The sequence below is a fragment of the Herpailurus yagouaroundi genome, unplaced genomic scaffold (genome assembly GCF_014898765.1).
Source record: "Herpailurus yagouaroundi ecotype Mexico unplaced genomic scaffold, PumYag 295, whole genome shotgun sequence".
In the NCBI taxonomy this organism is placed as follows: Eukaryota; Metazoa; Chordata; class Mammalia; order Carnivora; family Felidae; genus Herpailurus; species Herpailurus yagouaroundi.
The window spans coordinates 4,280,622-4,297,909 of record NW_024412512.1 but is presented as its reverse complement, the minus strand read 5'-3'; the positions used below and the strand labels follow the sequence as shown (position 1 = coordinate 4,297,909).

Sequence of the window (17,288 nt, the reverse complement as noted above, 5' to 3'; positions counted from 1 at the left end):
CGAATTTCCACACCAGGGATTTTGAATTCTTGATAATTTCCTTTCCCTCTTCCTCATTATTCCAACATTGGCCCAAACGTCACCCTCTCAGAGAGACCTAGGGTGACCAGCTCTTCCTGTTGGGTCCAGGAACTTCCTCTATTTAGCACTGAAAATCTCACGTCCCGGGAAACCCCATAATCTCAAACCATCCAGGTTGGTTGGTCACTCTTGAGAGGCCATCCCTGGCTACTCTATCCAAAATAAGCCCCACCCACTCACCCCCAAGTTACTATCATATCCCTTTTCCTGTAAGCCTGGGAATTGTGTCCCTAGCACCTAGAATGGTGTCTGGCATTAAATAGTAGGCAAACAATACATATTTTGACTAAGTTAATAATTGAAGGAAAGGAACTGATTCCTGCAGTCCTAAGCTTAAGGCCCCATCATACAGGTTATTTGCAAGAAGAAAGCCATTAGAAAGTGGCCAAATCAATTCAGCAGGTCACCATCAAGCATTTTCATTAAAATGAAAACAATAGAAAAGATCAAGCATTGCCTCAAGTATCATGCTTTGAAAATTTTGTTTTAGTTATGATGTGTTTGTGTGGACTGGGCCTTTGAGTCAAATGTATTTCCTGCTGTGATTCTGTGGTCAAAAACATTTGAAAACCACCCATCTAGTGGTCAAATGCATGGACTTTGGTACCAGACTGCTGGGATTTGAAGCCTTACAAGCTGTTTGGCATTGGGCAAATTCACTCATACTTTCCAGACCTCAGTTCCCTGATCTGTAATATGGGGGTAAATGCATATTACATTTCTTGGGAAATGAATGTGAGATTCAACCGAGTTAGCCTACAAAAAATGTTTAGATCAGTTTCCGGCACCTAAGAACAATTTAATCAGCGCTCACTAATAGGATTATTTGTTGAGTGAATGGATGAATGGATGAATGAACGGGGCTGAGGTCTAATCTTCCTTTAAATTGCCCTGCTTGTTTCTTCCCCAAACAAGTTTTCTCTCTTGGTGTTTCAGCCCCTTCCCCCGAATAACTATATATGTTTACTTATTTATTCAGTTTATTGTCAGCGTTCCCCCATTAGACTAAAAGCTCTAGGAGAGGCTGGATTGTTTGTGCAATGTGTAGTTGGATTTACGATCTAGGGATGAGGGGGGATGGTGAGAAGGGAAGAGGGTTGGCAAACATTTTCTTGTGAATGGCTGGGTGGTAAATATTCTAGGCTCTGCTTATGCCATTCCATTTTTGTGCAACGAATAAACTTTTCACTATGCAACTCTTGTCCATGTAGTGTGAAAACAGCCTTCCACAGTTTCTTAAAGGATGGGCCTGGCTGTGTTCCAATAAAACTTTATTTACAAACACAGAGACATAATTTCGCCCAAAGACCACAGTTTGCCAACTCTTAAAGATATTGAAATACTGGATTCAGTAACACAAGAGTTTCATATAGATAACACAAAATTCTTCTTTTGACTGTTTTAAACCACTTAAAAAATATTCTAAAACTCTCGGCTTGTGGTCCATGAAAAACAGGCGGCGGGTAGGATTTGGGCCGCAGGTCGGAGTTTGCCGATCCCAGACTCAGACTGTGTTCGCATGTCCGGTAATCATTTGTGGAAGAAACTAAGGCCCCATTAGAGTCACCGAAACTTAGCCTTCCCGGAGCAGCGCCACCCACCGGGGGGCCACGCGCGCTTCCCGCTCGCCAACCCTCCGAGCCGAGCGCGCCTCCTGCCAAGCCCCGCCCCCCCCCGCGGCAATTGGTCGAGCCTCGCCCTCATCCTCTCCAGGGAACGCCCCTCCTGACAGGCACTGTGGGCAGCCAATGGGGTGCCGGAGGGCCTTAGGCCCCGCCCCCCTCGTGCCCTTTGGAGGCGGGCGTGGGCGGGCCGTTGAGGGGTGGGGCGTGGAGCCTGGTAACCGTTGCCGGTAACAACGCCCCGCCCCGTCGCGGCGGGCGGGCAGGCGGGCAGGCGCGCGAGGCTGGCGGGCGGGCGGGCGGCGAGAGCGGGAGGAGGAGCGGCTGCCGCCGCCACCGCCGCCGCCATAGAGACTGTAGCCGTGGAGACTGTTACTTACCAACGGGGACCAACACGCAGCAGCCGCTGCTGCCGCCGCGGGAGCTGCTGCCCGAACTCCCGGCCCGAACTCCAGGTGACCGATGCGACCGCCCCAGGCCCGGCCGGGCCGGGGGAGTGCGGGGGGCGGCGGGGGTCCGGCTTGGGGTGGGGGGGCGGCAGGCGGGCGGCGCGGCCCCCAGCCGCTCACCCCAAACGTCCGGGACGGCGCGCCCGCGGGACCCGCCTCTTTAGCCTGTTCCCCAGGCGCGGCCGAGTTTGGGGGCGCCCGGGAATCCCCCCCTTCTTTTAGCCAAACTCGGGGGCAAGTGGGAGCCCATCGCTTCGCTGTTCAAAAAACTTCCCGAGTCGCGGGCCCCCGAGACCCCACTCTCAACTCTTACCCTCGAAGGCCACGAATTGGGTGCGCCCGAGGCCCCTCAAACTTTTACCTTCAAATTCCCAGAATTGGGGCTTCTGGGAACCTCCTGTTACTTTTATTCCCCAGATCCTTAAATTGAGGGCGCCCGGGCACCCCTCTCTCACTTTCTCTCAACTTCTTGAAACCATCTCAAGCCCTTACCTTAAACTCTCTGAATTGGGGGCTCCTGGGGACCCCTCTTCTCTTTTAGTCCCCAAATATCCGAAATTGGCGTTCCCGGGGCCCCCTCTCTCACTCCTCGCCCCAGACTCCTGAATCGGGGAGGGGGCCTGGAAGATTCGTTTTCACCTTTGCCCCAATTTCCTGGGTGTGGGGTGTCCTGGGGACTGGCTGTTCGTTAGCGAGTTTGAGGGCTCCCTTGGAATCCTTCTCAGCCTTTAGCCAGAAGTCGATTCGCTCGTCTTGGGGGAAACACCCCCCCTCACGTTTTCGCCCCAAACTCGCCGATAATCGGACTTCCCGGGGACCTGTTTCTCACCTCTTGAGGTCTTGAGCAAAGATCCTCGCGGCTAAGGCTCCTCGGACACTCCTCCCCTCTCTCCCTTTGAACCCCCATTCCTGAGTTTGGGCGGGGTGGGGGTGGGGGGTGGGGTCCGCCAGTGCTTCCACGCCCCTCGGGAAGCCCCTTCGCACACCCGCAGCTCCCCCATTTGGACTGATCTCCAAGCGAGAGAAGAGTTTCACCAAAAGTTTGTTGTTGTTTTTTTAACGTATCAATTTATGATTTTGTTTAAAGAGCCCAACTCGTGGCCCAAACTGCTCAGTGACACTTTCTCTTGAGATTGTGCGAGTGCGTGTGCGTTTGTGAATTTAAACCCCACCCCTGAACACCCCCTCCCAAACGCGCACTTGCACACGCGCGCGCGTGCACACACACACACACACACACACACACACACACACACACACACACACCCAAACGCTCTAGTCCTCTCCCGGCCCCCTGGGACGAGCCACGGCGCTCCCTCCCGCTCAGTCCCCGCTGGCTGTTCTCGGCTGCTGCACCGGCAAAGTTGGGTTTCCCGATCCCAGTGGCTATTTCAGGGGCCCCTGAGGCCGAAGTTCCCCTGCCATTCCGGCGGAGGCGGGGATGGTTCATCGTCCTAATTTTAACCTCCCGCTTGCCCCGCAGGAATGAGGGAGGGCGTCCAGGTCCGCTTCTGGATGCTTTCCTTACGCGGCCCCCCAACGCACAGAGCACGCACGCACGCACAACTGCACAACTACCATCTTGCTGGGCGCCGCGGCGAACTGTCCGTGCCGAGCCCCCCCCCCCCCCCCCGCCCCCAGCGGTTTCCCCTCCCGGCCTTGCCTCCGCCAATCCAAAATATCAAACCTTATACAAGACTCTCGGTTTCCACTGAGATTCCAACTAAATCATTCATTACGGTAATGGTAATAATGACGCAGAACAGCAACAACGAAAACTTTTTTTTCCTTGCACATATTGTCAACATGTTCTTCTCATTTGGCTACCTGTTGTTTCTCTCCCTCAAGTTTAAAAATAACCTTAGAGTTGGTTCCTCACCTGCTCTTGCCAGAGAAGTGAGGAGAGTGTATGGTAAGCGCCTTCCCCTCTCCTGCCCCCCTCCCCCCACATCTCAGCCTGGCCCAGCACCCCTGCCACTCCACCAGGAATCTGATTTCCTTAATCACTGATCACTGCTAATTTGGACCCGGACAGGCTTGGTGAAGTATCAGAGGGGATTTGGTAGCTTTTAAAAAAAAAAAAAAAAAAAGACTTCCTACAACACGATGGACAAACGTAACTGCTCCTGTGGTCCTGTGATATTCCGGCTGATTTCGGCTGGGAATGAGCTCAGAAACCGTTGGCCTCCGCAGTAAAAGCGAAACTGAATTATTTAGCCCCTTAGGTACATTCCTCTCTTGTGCCAGATAAGCTGCCGAGACGCTCCAAAGGGGCATCTGGGAACAGGGCGGCAGAGTTATGAATTACACGGGGCAACAGAACAAGTCCTTTGAAACTCGGCTGATATTTGCATTCTGGGTGAAGGGCACGCATTGCCTCAATATCCACCTTTTAGCCGTGCTTACTTATCACCCAAGTGCTGCCGGGAGGGAGCCATTCTCCGGAGATACAGATCCTGGGAAATTGTTTATCTGGATCTCATTCCTTGGAGCTAAATTGTAGTTTCAGACTCGAGTTAAAATTAAGTTCATATTAAGGCAATATTTAATTAATTGAACCTTAACTAATATTGTTACTGAGTCAAAATTTTGAAGGTACTGGTGGGAGTTTTTTAAATAATCACTCGCGATTGTTTTGCTCGTAAAATTCCAGGGCCCGTAGGAACCATATCTTACAATATACTTGGCCCTTTTTAATTAATTGCAAGTTGACCACTTATTTAAATAATGTACCTCCCCCACCCACCGCCCCACCCCAGACACCTACTTACTTGTAAAATGTGGACTATTTAAAAGGCAAGGGAAGTTCACAGAGACGTCTTCTGGCTAGTTGGGACCCTCACTGAACTTGGGGACAGGAAAGTACAAGTCCTGATCCAGTGTCCGAACCCCCTGGCCCGATATGCAGGCAGCAAACACATCCATATTGTTTGAGTATTCCAACCAAATGGGTAGATAAGGACCATAAACAACCTCAAGCCAGTTCGGGTTAGAGTCTGCCAAATTTACCAAAAAACTTCCAGATTTCAGAGCTTTTTGGCTATCAGCACTGTTACAAGGGATTGTGGACTTACATATTTAAAAAGACGTTTCCACTCCCTTTCTAGAATTTAAATGGTGAGCAGCTCTGCCATAGGTCATGTTCTCTAGACGAGTGCCTGGCACACTTAATTTGCCGAATGAGGGAGTGAGTGAATACGCACCGAAAATTAGAGAGAAGCCTGAGAACCACCTAGGTGCTTCTTGGAAGCCACAAGAGCCACAAAGGAATTCTTCCGGGGGGGGGGGGGGGAGAAGAGGGAAGACTTTAGGAGAGGAAGACCCAGAATCCAGTGTGTGTGGGACAAGGAGTAGGTGAAGGAGGCTGGGAAGAAGAACCAGGGATCTGCGCCTGGGAAGCATGGTCTGCCTAAGGTGATGAGTGGGGGCACCGGACCCTCAGGCCTCCCGAGCAGAGAAGTCTGTCCAGCTACTCGCCGCGCACATCCAGGTGGATTCTGACAGGCAGCTTAAACACAAGGTGGCCAAACGGAGCTCCCGAAAGGCCCCATGGTCTCCTCCAGGCTCCACGCCCGCTGGCTTCTCCTGGTTGATTTGGAGTCGCCCCGTATTCTTTTTCTCGTAAGCCATCAGCAAATGCTCCGGCTCCACTGTCAGTGGGGACCTAGAATCTGAGCACGCCTCACCACCCCCGCCGCCAGCCCCCGCTCCGGGCCACCAGCGCCTCTTGCCCAGATGATTCCAGCCCGCTAACCTGGCGGGGGCATGTTCCCTCCTGTTGCGTATCCCTCAACTCCAGACCCTCCCACGGCTCCCCTCTCACTAGGAGCCGAGGCCAGCCTCCTCCCACCCTGGGCCTCTCCAGCCCAGGACTCTTCGGCCTCATCGCTGACAGTGATCCTGTCCCTCAGGCCGCTTCACCCCTGCAGGCCTCTTGGAAGCCCCTCGAGCCTTCTGTCTGGAAAGCTCTTCACGCATGGAATTGGGGGGTGGTGCTCTCCCACCTCCTCCAGGCCTTCTCTCAGACGTCACCCTCCCAGCCCACGCCTCCAAAGTGACACTCCCAGCCCCCTTCCCTTTCCTGTTCCTTAGCATTTATCGCTCACGTGCCAGACATAATGCGCATTTATTTTCTTATCGCCATTTCGTCAGAAGGTCAGCTCCTTAAGGGGAGGAAGCTGTGTGTTTAATTCACTTCTCTTTCCTCCAAGCTGAGCACAATTCTGGCACCGAGTAGGCACCCAGGCACGTTTGTTAAATGAATCGTTTCCTGCGTACCTACAGGGGGGAGCCTATGTGGAAGCTGAGAGTTGCTGCTCACCTTGCCACGTGTCGCCGCCCGTGTCTGTCTTGCAACGGCTTGGGTGGGACGCGTGGGGGGCAGAGGGAAGAATCAAGGGGAAACCGTAGACCCGGGCCGGGACCCAGCAGAGAAGGGCTCGCGTGTGGTGTCTCCGCCGCTTAGCTCGGGGGCTCCAGGCAGGGTGTGGAATCCGTGAAACATGACGATGGTGCTACGGTCACCATATTAGAAAGATTATCGCTATTTAGCACAGGGCCTGGCCCAGAGCAGGTGCTGCCCAGAGACTAGCTGTGAACTATTCTTATCACAATGGTTATTATTACGATTAGGGAGCAAACGAGCAGCAGCGGCCTGGGATCGCGTTCTTAGTTGGGTTTTCCGACCAGTACAAGCGCGAGGAGGCCTTCGGGACGTGGGTTTCGCCCGATGGAGTGGATGAGCCTGCGCTGTCTATCTGCGGGCGAGGAAGGCCCTCCAGTGAGTGTAGAGGCGGGCTGGTACAGATACGTCATCCCGCAAGCGTTAAGTGCGCGGCCAAAACACAAGCAACCAAAGCGACGGGAGCTCTTCCATTTTGGTTGTGGCGTGGGCCCGTCTCCGCTTAGTGCCCACACGTCATCGTCTCGGGTGAGCTCTGGCAAGTGGCCAGCTCTGCACACGGACGTTTAAAAGCCGGTTTCCCTTCTCTGTTACCGCTGGCCCTTGGGCGCCGTCCTGGCCGGAGTCCGGAAATCAGCCGCTCGGAGGTGAGAAGCGGCCCGCCCTTCGTGCCAGGACTCGAGTTAGGCCCTCAGGAGCAGACAGCCTGGCCTGGCTCCTTGCTGTGTTTCCTTCTCTTTTCCCGAAACGCATTCCTGCCTTATGATACACAGGGCTCGTGTGCCTGAAAACGCTGTTGGTATGCCCTGGCAGCTCCCAATTCTCATTTTAAACGTTCTGGAGTTCTGTGGCTTCCTGGGAAATACAGTTGACCTCCCAAAGCTGTAAGTGGCACATACAGCAAGAGGGTATCGGACGCTGCGAGTCAGACCACACCTGCCGTAGTCTGCTTTAGGAAGGAAGGAAGGAAGGAAGGAAGGAAGGAAGGAAGGAAGGAAGAGAGAGAGAGAGAAAGAAAGAGAAAGAAAGAAAGAAAGAAAGAAAGAAAGAAAGAAAGAAAGAAAGAAAAAGAAAGAAAGAAAGAGAAAGAAAGAAAGAAAGAAAGAAAGAAAGAAAGAAAGAAAGAAAAAAAGAAAAAATCATACAGCCAATTAAAAATAGGTTGTCGTACTTACACGGAAGGCCTGAGACAGTGATTTTTTGTCATGCACTCTGTAATGAAGCCCAGACGTGCTATATGCAGTAAGCCTATTTCTACTAAGATCTCCACGGTTATTTTGAGCCTGTGTGTGTGTGTGTGTGTGTGTGTGTGTGTGTGTGTGTAAGAACTGGGCCACTGGGTCCCGGGGAGCTCTTCAGGAGGTGACAGTTGAGCTGAGACTGAAATGCTGAAGGGGAGCAGCCCTGTGGAGTTCAGAGGAAAGAGCCTTTCCAGGCATGGGGTGGATGTGGGGGGTCAGGTGCAAAGGCCCTGTGGCTGGAGGACACAGCTGGGCCTGGGCAAGGCAGAGAAAGGCAGCCATGTGGTTGATGCCAGTGACATCTCTGTGGGGCAGGCATTTGGGTGGGGACAGTCCTGGCATGACTGTGTTTTCAGGAAACTGCGAGCAGCCCTGAGCAGCCGAGTACAGGGTACAAGGGAGATGACATTAGAGAGAGGAGCAGGTGTCGGCAAACGACAGCCCTCAGGCCCATTCCAGCCTGCAGCCTGTTTTTGTGAGTGAGGTTTTATTGGAACGCAGCTACGCTCATCTACGTACTGTCTCTAGCTGCTTCTGCGAGGCAACGGCAGAGTCCAGTTTTCGCCAAAGAAGCAGAATGTGACCAGCAACGCCTGAAATATTTACCCCCTGGGCCTTTAGAGGAAAAGCGTGCCGAGCCCTGGCTGGACATGTGGGTCTTGTCTCTGGCGCTGGGCTGAGAGCCGCTTGTGGGGAAGCAGCTTTGTGGTCACGTGTGATTTTGGCGGGTGCGTCGGAAGGCTTCGAGTCTGGAGGTAGGCAGGGGAGAGGAGGTTGTTGCCACGGTCCATGCGTAAGGCGACAGGGGCCTGCCCGACAGCACCGGCCGGGGGCTCTGGGGAAGGCTGAGCGGCCAGGTTCTCAGAGGCTCGGGGACTTCTGGACTCTCTGGGCCGAGGCGCGGGGAGGGCAATTCTCAGCTGTCTGACGTTGGGGGGTTCTGGTAGAACGTGTCACTGCAGTGAGTCAGGGGCCACGGGGGAAGCTGGTGTTGGGCGGGGGAAGTACTGAGTCCCGTCGTGAGCGCGGCCAGCTTGAGGTGTCTTTGGGACGTCCTGCTGGGGACGGCTTTGCCGCAGGCAGCCGATTGCAGGGTCTGGAGCCGGCGGGGGTGGTCCAGGCCAGGGGTTAGCATGTAGGAGCCGTCGGCACACGAACGGTCACTTCAGTCATGAGAACGCACGGGACCATCCAAGGAGAGGGTGCAGAGTGAGAACAGAAGGCCAGAGCCGTCAACATCCAAGAAGCAGGAGCCAAGGGTCAGCAGAGGAAAGTGGTTTTTTAAATTGTGGCAAAGTACATGGACCACATAAAACTCACCGTCATACCCATTGTTAAGTGTGCAATTCAGCGGTATTGAGTGCATTCACAGTGGTGTGCAGCCATCCCCACTGTTTCCAAAACTTTTTTGTCACCCCAAATGGAAGCTCTATTCCTGGTAGCAGAAACTTTCAGTTCCTTTTCTTTCTTTCTTTCTTTCTTTCTTTCTTTCTTTCTTTCTTTCTTTCTTTCTTTCTTTCTTTCTTTCAAGTTTATCCGTCTGTTTTGAGAGAGAGAGAGAGAGAGAGAGAGAGAGAGAGAGATGTGGGAGGGGCAGAGAAAGAGGGAGAGACCGCGAATCCCACGCAGGCTCCACACTGTCAGTTCAGAGCCCAGTGTGGGGTTCAAACTCACGAACCACAAGATCATGACCTGAGCCAAAACCAAGAGTCAGAAGCTTACCCGACAGAGCCACCCAGCCTCCCCTTTTAGTTCCCTTTCTACCCTCCCAAGCCCTTGGTAATCTTTAATCTACTTTCCGTCCCTATGAATTTACCCATCCTAGATGTTTTGTGGAAGTGGGATCGCATAACAAACGTGTCCTTTTGTGTCTGGCTTATTGCACTAAGCACGGCGTCCTCCAGGTGCATCCACACAGTGGCAGGTGTCAGAATGGCCTTCCTTCCTACGGCTGCCTGATACTCCAGCGTGTGGGTGGGCCAGTCTGTGCCTACCCACTCATCCGTCAGTGGACACTGGGGCCGTCGCCACCCTCTGGCTACTGTGGCTAATGCTGGGCGGAGGAGAGTTTGAAGGGATTCTTAGGTGGAAAGGGAGGCTGGGAAAGGACCCTGAAGGCCAAGGAGACGCAAGGCAGGGGCCGAGCCCCAGGAAGAGCGAGGCCCGGTAGAGACAGGCGGATGAGACCTGGGCAGCCCGAGGAGAGAAGGGAAAAGGGCCAGTCCCCACCGACAGAAGGCCCTGCTCACATGCGCCTGTCTCCGTGGAACACGGCTGAAACCATACTCGTGATACAGAAGTCCATTCCTAAGGTTGCAGCGACGCTTAATTGCACTTACACTTTTAAAATGCAAACTGTTTATCTTTTAGAAACAGTGCCGTGTCCAGGATGCGTTTCTGTCTGAAAGGTGATCTGTGGGGTGAGGCCTTGGAAGCCGAGGCCCCCACCCCCAAATTACCAGCCCACAAATATGTGTTCTTGCTCCACCCCAGCCAGCGAGAACCCAAAGAAAACACCAGACAGCACTCTCCCACCTCTCCTGTCCTCAGAATGCAGACAGACAGATGTAGCCTGCCTTGAGAAAAAAATATATTTGGAATCCCAGACTCGCAGAAAATAGCTTGAAGGATGTGCTTCTGATTTTTAAAATTCTTCATATTCTAGAAGAATCCACCTTCGTGGGGACGTCTTTGTGTGAGTTGCTCTCTGGGGTCTCTGTCCACTCGGCAAATATGCGTGGGCCCCAAACAGCAAGCATCTGAGGCGTTTATACTTGGCCGAGCACGTACGTGTGTTAACATACCCTCCCGGGAGAAGTTGAGACCAGAGAAGGGGCTACAGCAATTTGGAATTGTCTGTGGCCATTGGCCGCTGCGCTGAGGTTAGAGCACGAAGGGGACATACTTCAGGAGCTCGTCAGTTGTGTGGTTATACTGGCAACTCTTCAAATGCCAGACAGGAGTGCATAGAAAGTATTTCTGGAAGCCCCGTGTGACCCAGTCCCTTGCAGTCTTACTTCACAGCCGGGTGTCCCATCTGTCGGCTGGACGGTGGCCTTCGGGGAGCCTTGGTGGGGAAAAGACACTGTTCCTCAGTTGGGGGTTAAGGGAAACTGCAGACGGTGGGGTTAGAAGGGCCGTGGGGCCGCGCCGTGGTGCCCCCGCCTCATTTCGGGACGCGCGTCCCCACCTTCCTCCCAGCTGGGGGGTCCGCACGAGCCCAGCTTCTGTCCTCATTCTGGCTGCAGGGGCCGCCACAGTCCTTTGGCCCCCTTGCGGCAGACAGCCCAGCCCTGCTCCCCTGCTCCAGAAGCAATATTGCCCCAGTGCCCAGGAGCGCACTCCACGGTCACCTCTGTGCCCTTGCACAGGGCTGGTTCCTTCCCCTGGCACTCTGGTCTTGCCTCCCACCCACCTTGCTCGGCCCTTCTGGGCTGTTTCGGGAGGGCCGACGGGCACATCCGCCGCCTACTGGCCGACCTGGTGGACTGGCCCCTGGCCTTTGGCGCAACCACATGGTGCTTAGCTCAGCGTTCGAGGCTGTTTCCGGCCTTGAAATGAAAAGGCTTCCTTTCCATCACCTTGTCCCTTGGTCCCTGGAATGGACTTGCCATGCCTCACACACGCCTTCTGTCTGCCCTCCTCCCTGAAATGTCATTTCTGCTGATGGAAATCTTACTTTTCCCTCAGGACCCGTGTCCGGGGCTCTCTTACCTGGGAACCTTGAGACGTGACTTAGTGAGCCGAGTGGGAAGATGTTCAGACTCGAGCCAGATGTCTCCCTCTCGCCTCTGTCGCCTTTGCGCCTCGTAGGGCTCTGAGTCTCCACTGGCCTCCATCTTCCAGTAGCACCCGCCCCCTGTCCCCCAGGTCGTGACAACAACCGTGTCTTCAGGCATGTCTGAATGTCACCTGCAGGGACAGAGTCACCTCCTACTTAGGGACCGTGAGATTAATCGGCCTAGAAGTAGCACTACTCCTGAACTGCCACAGCACCAGGCTCCTTGGACATGTGGTGTGATTTACGTGTCTTGTTTCCTGTTCTGGGTTGTAAGCTCATGCAGGACAGGGGCAGCCGTGCCCGCCACACTTCCCCCAAGGCTTCATATTTAGCGTGTGAGTGAGCCAAACGCCGGAGCCCAAAGCGTTCTTCAGGGGGCAAGGCCTCCATCAGGTAACGGCAGCCTTTGGTTTTAGCGAGAAGCAAAAGTCGTGAAACCCTTGCCTGAGATCCGACAGCCCTAAAGGTGCCATGTTTTTGATTCAGTCTAGATTAACATTCCAGTCGTTTCGACGCGTGGTTTTCCTTTACCAAATCCCCAAAGAAATTTTAATCAAAGGCCCCTTCCATTCGTGATGCCCCTTTTTGCTCAGCAAAGAGATTGCGCGTCAGGCAAGTCGGGTGCTTTTCCGGGAAGTGTGGGGTCTTCCTGGAGAAATGGGGCCTCAGAAGCCAGCGGCTGTACACAGTGGAGGGTACTAAATGCCTCGTTCTGCATCCAGGCCAATTGCCGTGTCTTGATTCGTATTTGGTTTGCTTTGGAACTTTTCAAAGATTGGACTTGGTTAAAAAGTTGGTTTGTAACAAATCTAGTTATTGTGCCTGTTGGAACTGTTTCATCCACAAAACGTAGCGCTCAAAATTTGTTGAATGGATGAATTCTTCTTTTTGCACCTTGTCAGTACTTAGACCCTTAGCTCTTGACTGGCTCTGGCACTTTGTGAGGGTTTGAAAGCCTGCCGTGCTGTGCTGGAGGAAGGCGTCACAGAGGATCAACAGAACTGTGTAGAGTTGACTCACTTTGTAGGTAAATATTTCTAACCCTGGCTCCCTTCCTGAAAGATCCGTTTCCCCAGCTCAGGAGCAGTTCCCATAAGGAGACGCTGGGTTCAAGGTCATGGCCCCTTGAGGTGGTGGACGTGGTGGATGTGTGTGGGGTGAGTGCCCAGGGAAGCTCATCTCACTGAAGGCACTTCCTCTCCTGCAGCCCCTTCCCCTGTCCTCTGTGAAAGTGTGAACGTTAGTCCCGTACCTGCCGCAAAGCCCAGGCTGGGGAGGGCCCCACTTCCGACGTTTCCACCGCAAAGCTCCCAATTCTAGTTAGATCGTCATGATTCTTACTGGGAATAAGAATAACTGTGAATGCCACTCAAAATGGAAACCAGTTGGACAGGCTGAGATACACTTCATGGAAACCAAAGCCCCCGTATTGTTTGCCAGTAGAGACCCTGAGATAATCTATCTGTACGGTCCCTTTGTTACCAAAGCTTGTAGCTAACATGACACATGCCGGCATTTAGTGCGCCATTTTCACCTTCTCAGGGCCATATGAGACCTTCCAGTGCTGGAGGGATTCTTGTCCAAGGGAACTGGAGACATTTGGATGCAGGAACATGTTCTCAAACGACCGTGATCCATGGGCTCCCGTGAAACATGCTCACGTGGATCCTGAGAGTTTCAGGCGGAGAGACTGCCTTCTGCGGCCAGGGAGGGGACGGGGCCCGGCAGCCCAGCACTTCTGACAAACGCTTGTTGAGTGGCCAGACTCCCCCTTGTGCTTTAGACCAAGGAAAAGAAGGTTTTTCGAGAAAGGCAGAGAGTGGCAGATGGGGCAGGGAATAAAGAGCAGCTCTCAGGAGGGGGCAGCCAGACTTTAAAAGTCGTGACCGCGGGATCCCAAAGTTATGTTTTGAAAGTAAAGGGGTTGCCGTGACCTCACACCCTGAGCACCTACCATATGCCTGGTGCTTTACACACATGCCTTCTGACCCTGGTGCAGCCCTGCTGGGGTCAGTAGGGCCAGCAGGCCCCGACAGAGCTAGAAACGCCTCCTGTGCTTCCTGGTCCCTTGGGCAGGTAGCGGAGAAATCCTTCCTCCTGCAAAACCCAGCTCGACTTGCCTTTCGGCCGCAGCGTGAGCTCAGTCTAGACTCCTCTCTAGTTTTAGAGAGGACTGGGCCCAGGGCCAGAGAGGACGGCAAGGCGGTAGGTGAAGGAGAAATTATTATCCTGATGCCACAGTCTCGGTGGCCAGCCTTGAACGCTGGGCCCCGCGCCCCCCGCCTTCTTCCCCTGTCCTTCACCCCACTAACCGCTGCCCACACGTCTCCATCCTGTCCATTCTGCTCCTGCTGTTCCAGTTCAGATGCTCTAGTGGAAGACTGCAGACTGCCCTTGCGAGGGCTGTGGTGCAGACCCACTGTTCCGCCTTCTCCTTCCACTGCTCAGCCGTGGCCTTAAGCTGCTGGCGGTGGCGGGATGGTGCCTGACGTGTTTGCGGGACACCGTGGAATATCAACGCCCTTAATTCAAATCACGTGCACTCACAATGTTCTTATTAAGCAAAACATGATTAAATTATAAAATACGATGCTGGTGCGCAACGGCCGCTCCGAGCAAATGTCCTTTAAAACTCCTGCCGTCGAGTCAGACACCACGGGCTGACCCAGCATCTCCCAGTAATGCCGTACGTGTAGGGAGTTGGTTGCATTGCTTACTGCTGGTCACTAGCAGATGAGAGGAGACCTGTACCAAGGGTTTAAGAAATATTCTAGGGCAAATTGTCTTTAATTTGAGAAATATATCCCTTACGTATATTTCTGCAAATCAGCGAAAGTACCATTACTTTATCTGAGCAGATAAAGCCCGTAGAATCTTTTAGTATTCCAAGAAAGTGGAGGAGTCAGCAACCATTCTCTATAAAGGACCAGACAGGAAATATTTTAGGCTTTGTGGGCCAGACGGGGCTCTGCTGTTGACAACATGTAAATGAATGGGTGTGGCCATGTGCCAATAAAACTTTATTTATGGGCACCGAAATGTGGATTTCATGTAATTTTCATATGCCACAAAATATTTTGGCTCTGATTTTTTTTATAACCCTTTATGAATATAAAGACCATTTTTAGCTTATGGGCTATATACACACCAGGCGGTAGAGTGGGCGGGACTTGGCTGGGGCGTTGGGCCCTGGTTTGCTGACCTCTGCCCTGTAGGATGGAGTCGGGGGCGGGGGTGGGGGGTGGGGGGCTCCACCTGGCATTCACAGCCTTTCTCCGGGTGGCCGAGCCTGTGCCCTCTGCTCCAATCAGCTCCAACCCATCACAGCCCCCTGCTGTGCCCAGCTTCCCACTCTTGAACTAGTCCCTCCTTCCTGTTTGCCCGACCCCCGCATAGGTCCTGCCCCTCCCTCGGGGTCCAGGATGGGGCCGTCCCAGATTCCCAGCTGGAGTCTGCACCTGTCCCCTTTGCCGCATAAGAGTTATTTGTGAGTCTCCTTTTCTCTCTCCTGAGATGAGAGAATGGGGGCCTCTGTGGGACACCAAATAATTACACCAAGTAATCACTTGTTGAATTGACTCGAGTTCTTACCAGGTCAAAATCTTACCTAGCTCTAGCAGTCGTTTTGCTTACTTTTTAGGAAAATAGGACCTCGTAAGGTATTTGCAAATTCACAGTTTGTTGATTTACTCTAGGATTGTTCTAGATCACAGTTGTCTAACAAACACACTGTGAACTGTGTGTGCAATTTAAAATTTTCTAGTAGCCTCAGTTAAAAAGTAAACACAGACACAGTAAGTGTGTTTCACTTACTCCAATATATCCAGAACATTGTTGTTTTAACATGGGGTCTGTATGAACACATCTCTGGTGGGATGTTTCACATTCTTCCTGCGTGCCGAGTCTTTGGAATCCAGTGTGCACTTTACACGCACAGCACATCTCGGTTTGGACCGGCCGCATTCCAGGTGCACCATGACCACAGATGGCCTGCGGTGTCAAAACGAAAACAGGCACACCTCCTCGGTCACTGCCATTCTTTCTAAAAGGTGACCATTGTCTGAGCTACAAACCGGTGTTCAGATAGTTCACGGCCAGTTCAGTTTTAGGTCACTCACAAGGTGTGAGTAGCACAGGCCCACCTGACTCAAATGTTTTCCATTTTCTCAAGTGGTTGTGGTTGGGCTTTGTGCACCAGTGTCCCTTCCGGGCCACTGAGCAGTTTGATCCCAGAATTCCTTGGTGACCGGAATTCACAACCTGGGACCCTTCTGGGCAGTTCCCAATAACTCTTGTTTCCTTCCTCTTTTACGTCAGGGGAATCTTTTCATGCTGAAGCCTCCAAATAATACCCAAAAATACAAAGGGGGAAGAAGAGCCCCTGGCTTCCTCCGCCTCTCTTCCTCTGCCCGTCCCACCGCTAATAAAGTTTGGTGTGGATTCTTTCCGATATTTTGTATGCATATAAAAGACACATGCCATACGGTGTTATTTTGAATTGAAATACATTCATATGCCATAAAAACTCCCTCTTTGATGTAAGTGTATAGCGTATAATAGTTTGGTGGGTTTTTTGTATATTCACCAGGTTGTATAACCATCACCACTGTGTAGTTCCAGAACATTCCGTCACCCTATAAAGAAACGCTGTGCCCATCAGTAGTCCTCCTCCACCCCGCCCCCTCCCCGCCAGCCCCCACGAGCCCCCTTCCTGTCTGTGGATGAGCCTGTTCCGGACGTTTCGCACACATGGAATCACACACCGTGTGGCCCTTTGTATCTGGTTCCCTCTCTGAGCGTCATGTGTTCAGGGTCTGTCCACGGGGTAATGTGTGTTGGCGCCTTGCTCCTTTTATGGCTAGTCTAGTATTTTTTCTTTTTACAGAAAAAGGATCATATCATGCCCACTTTTCTGCACCTTCTCCCTCACCTAGTACTTTCCTCATCACTGTTTGCCTGTCATCTTCATTCTTTCTCCAAAACCGCGTGACTTTCCACAGTACCCATGTGCCCTGAGGTACTTAACTAGCTCTTTATTGAGGGGTGTTTTGTTGATCATTTTTCACTTCACCAACAGTGCTGCGGTAAACATCCTTGTCCAAATGTATTTGTGCACAAGTGCGGGATGTGTGAAAATTCCCGGAAGGGGACTTGCTGGGTGGGAGGGACTTCCTTCCCCTTTGCATTAGATCTCTTTCACCCACGTTCACGCTGCAGCCCTGCAGAGATGGTTACTTTCCGCTGTGTCCTTGCCTGCACGACACCATCCACAGCACGTCCGCTCTGCCACCCCCTCCGCTCCCGCCCACGCCACGGGCACCCTGACAATATGCCCGTCCTTCCCTCCACTCCCCATCCCGTCCAGAGAACAGTGGCTCACAGGACTTTTGGCAATCCGGTGAAAACATCTCCCCACCCCCAATCACCTCTCTCCGGGCCAGCCCCTACTTCCGAAACTTGTTCCCTGTCGATTCTGCTCTGCCTAGTTTCCAGCCCACGGTGGCTGACTCAGCCCCGGTCTGTCACCACGAGCTGCACCCATGCCCGCGGGTGCCTCTGGGGGAGGCCCAGCCACCCGGCCGGTTTGTGCCCACACAAGTTCACGCTTGTTGCCCTGGCTCTGAGCTGCCTCTCCCACAGCAACGGCATCTTCCCAGCCCTTTGCATTCCCTGCCGACACGTGGTTCCAACTCCTTGCCTCCTTGACAGTCC

At 53.0% G+C, this 17,288-nt stretch overlaps 1 protein-coding gene across 4 annotated transcripts in view; it reads left to right on the top strand.

The window, feature by feature from the left end:
• Window positions 1-1,968: 1,968 nt before the first annotated feature.
• Window positions 1,969-17,288, top strand: part of RFX2 (regulatory factor X2) — a 91,799-nt gene continuing 76,479 nt past the window's right edge. For all 4 annotated transcript variants that reach the window (XM_040461663.1, XM_040461662.1, XM_040461661.1 and 1 more), the window contains exon 1: window positions 1,969-2,158. The gene's annotated coding sequence lies outside the window, so the exon portion shown is untranslated. The remainder of the gene's footprint in view (window positions 2,159-17,288) is intronic.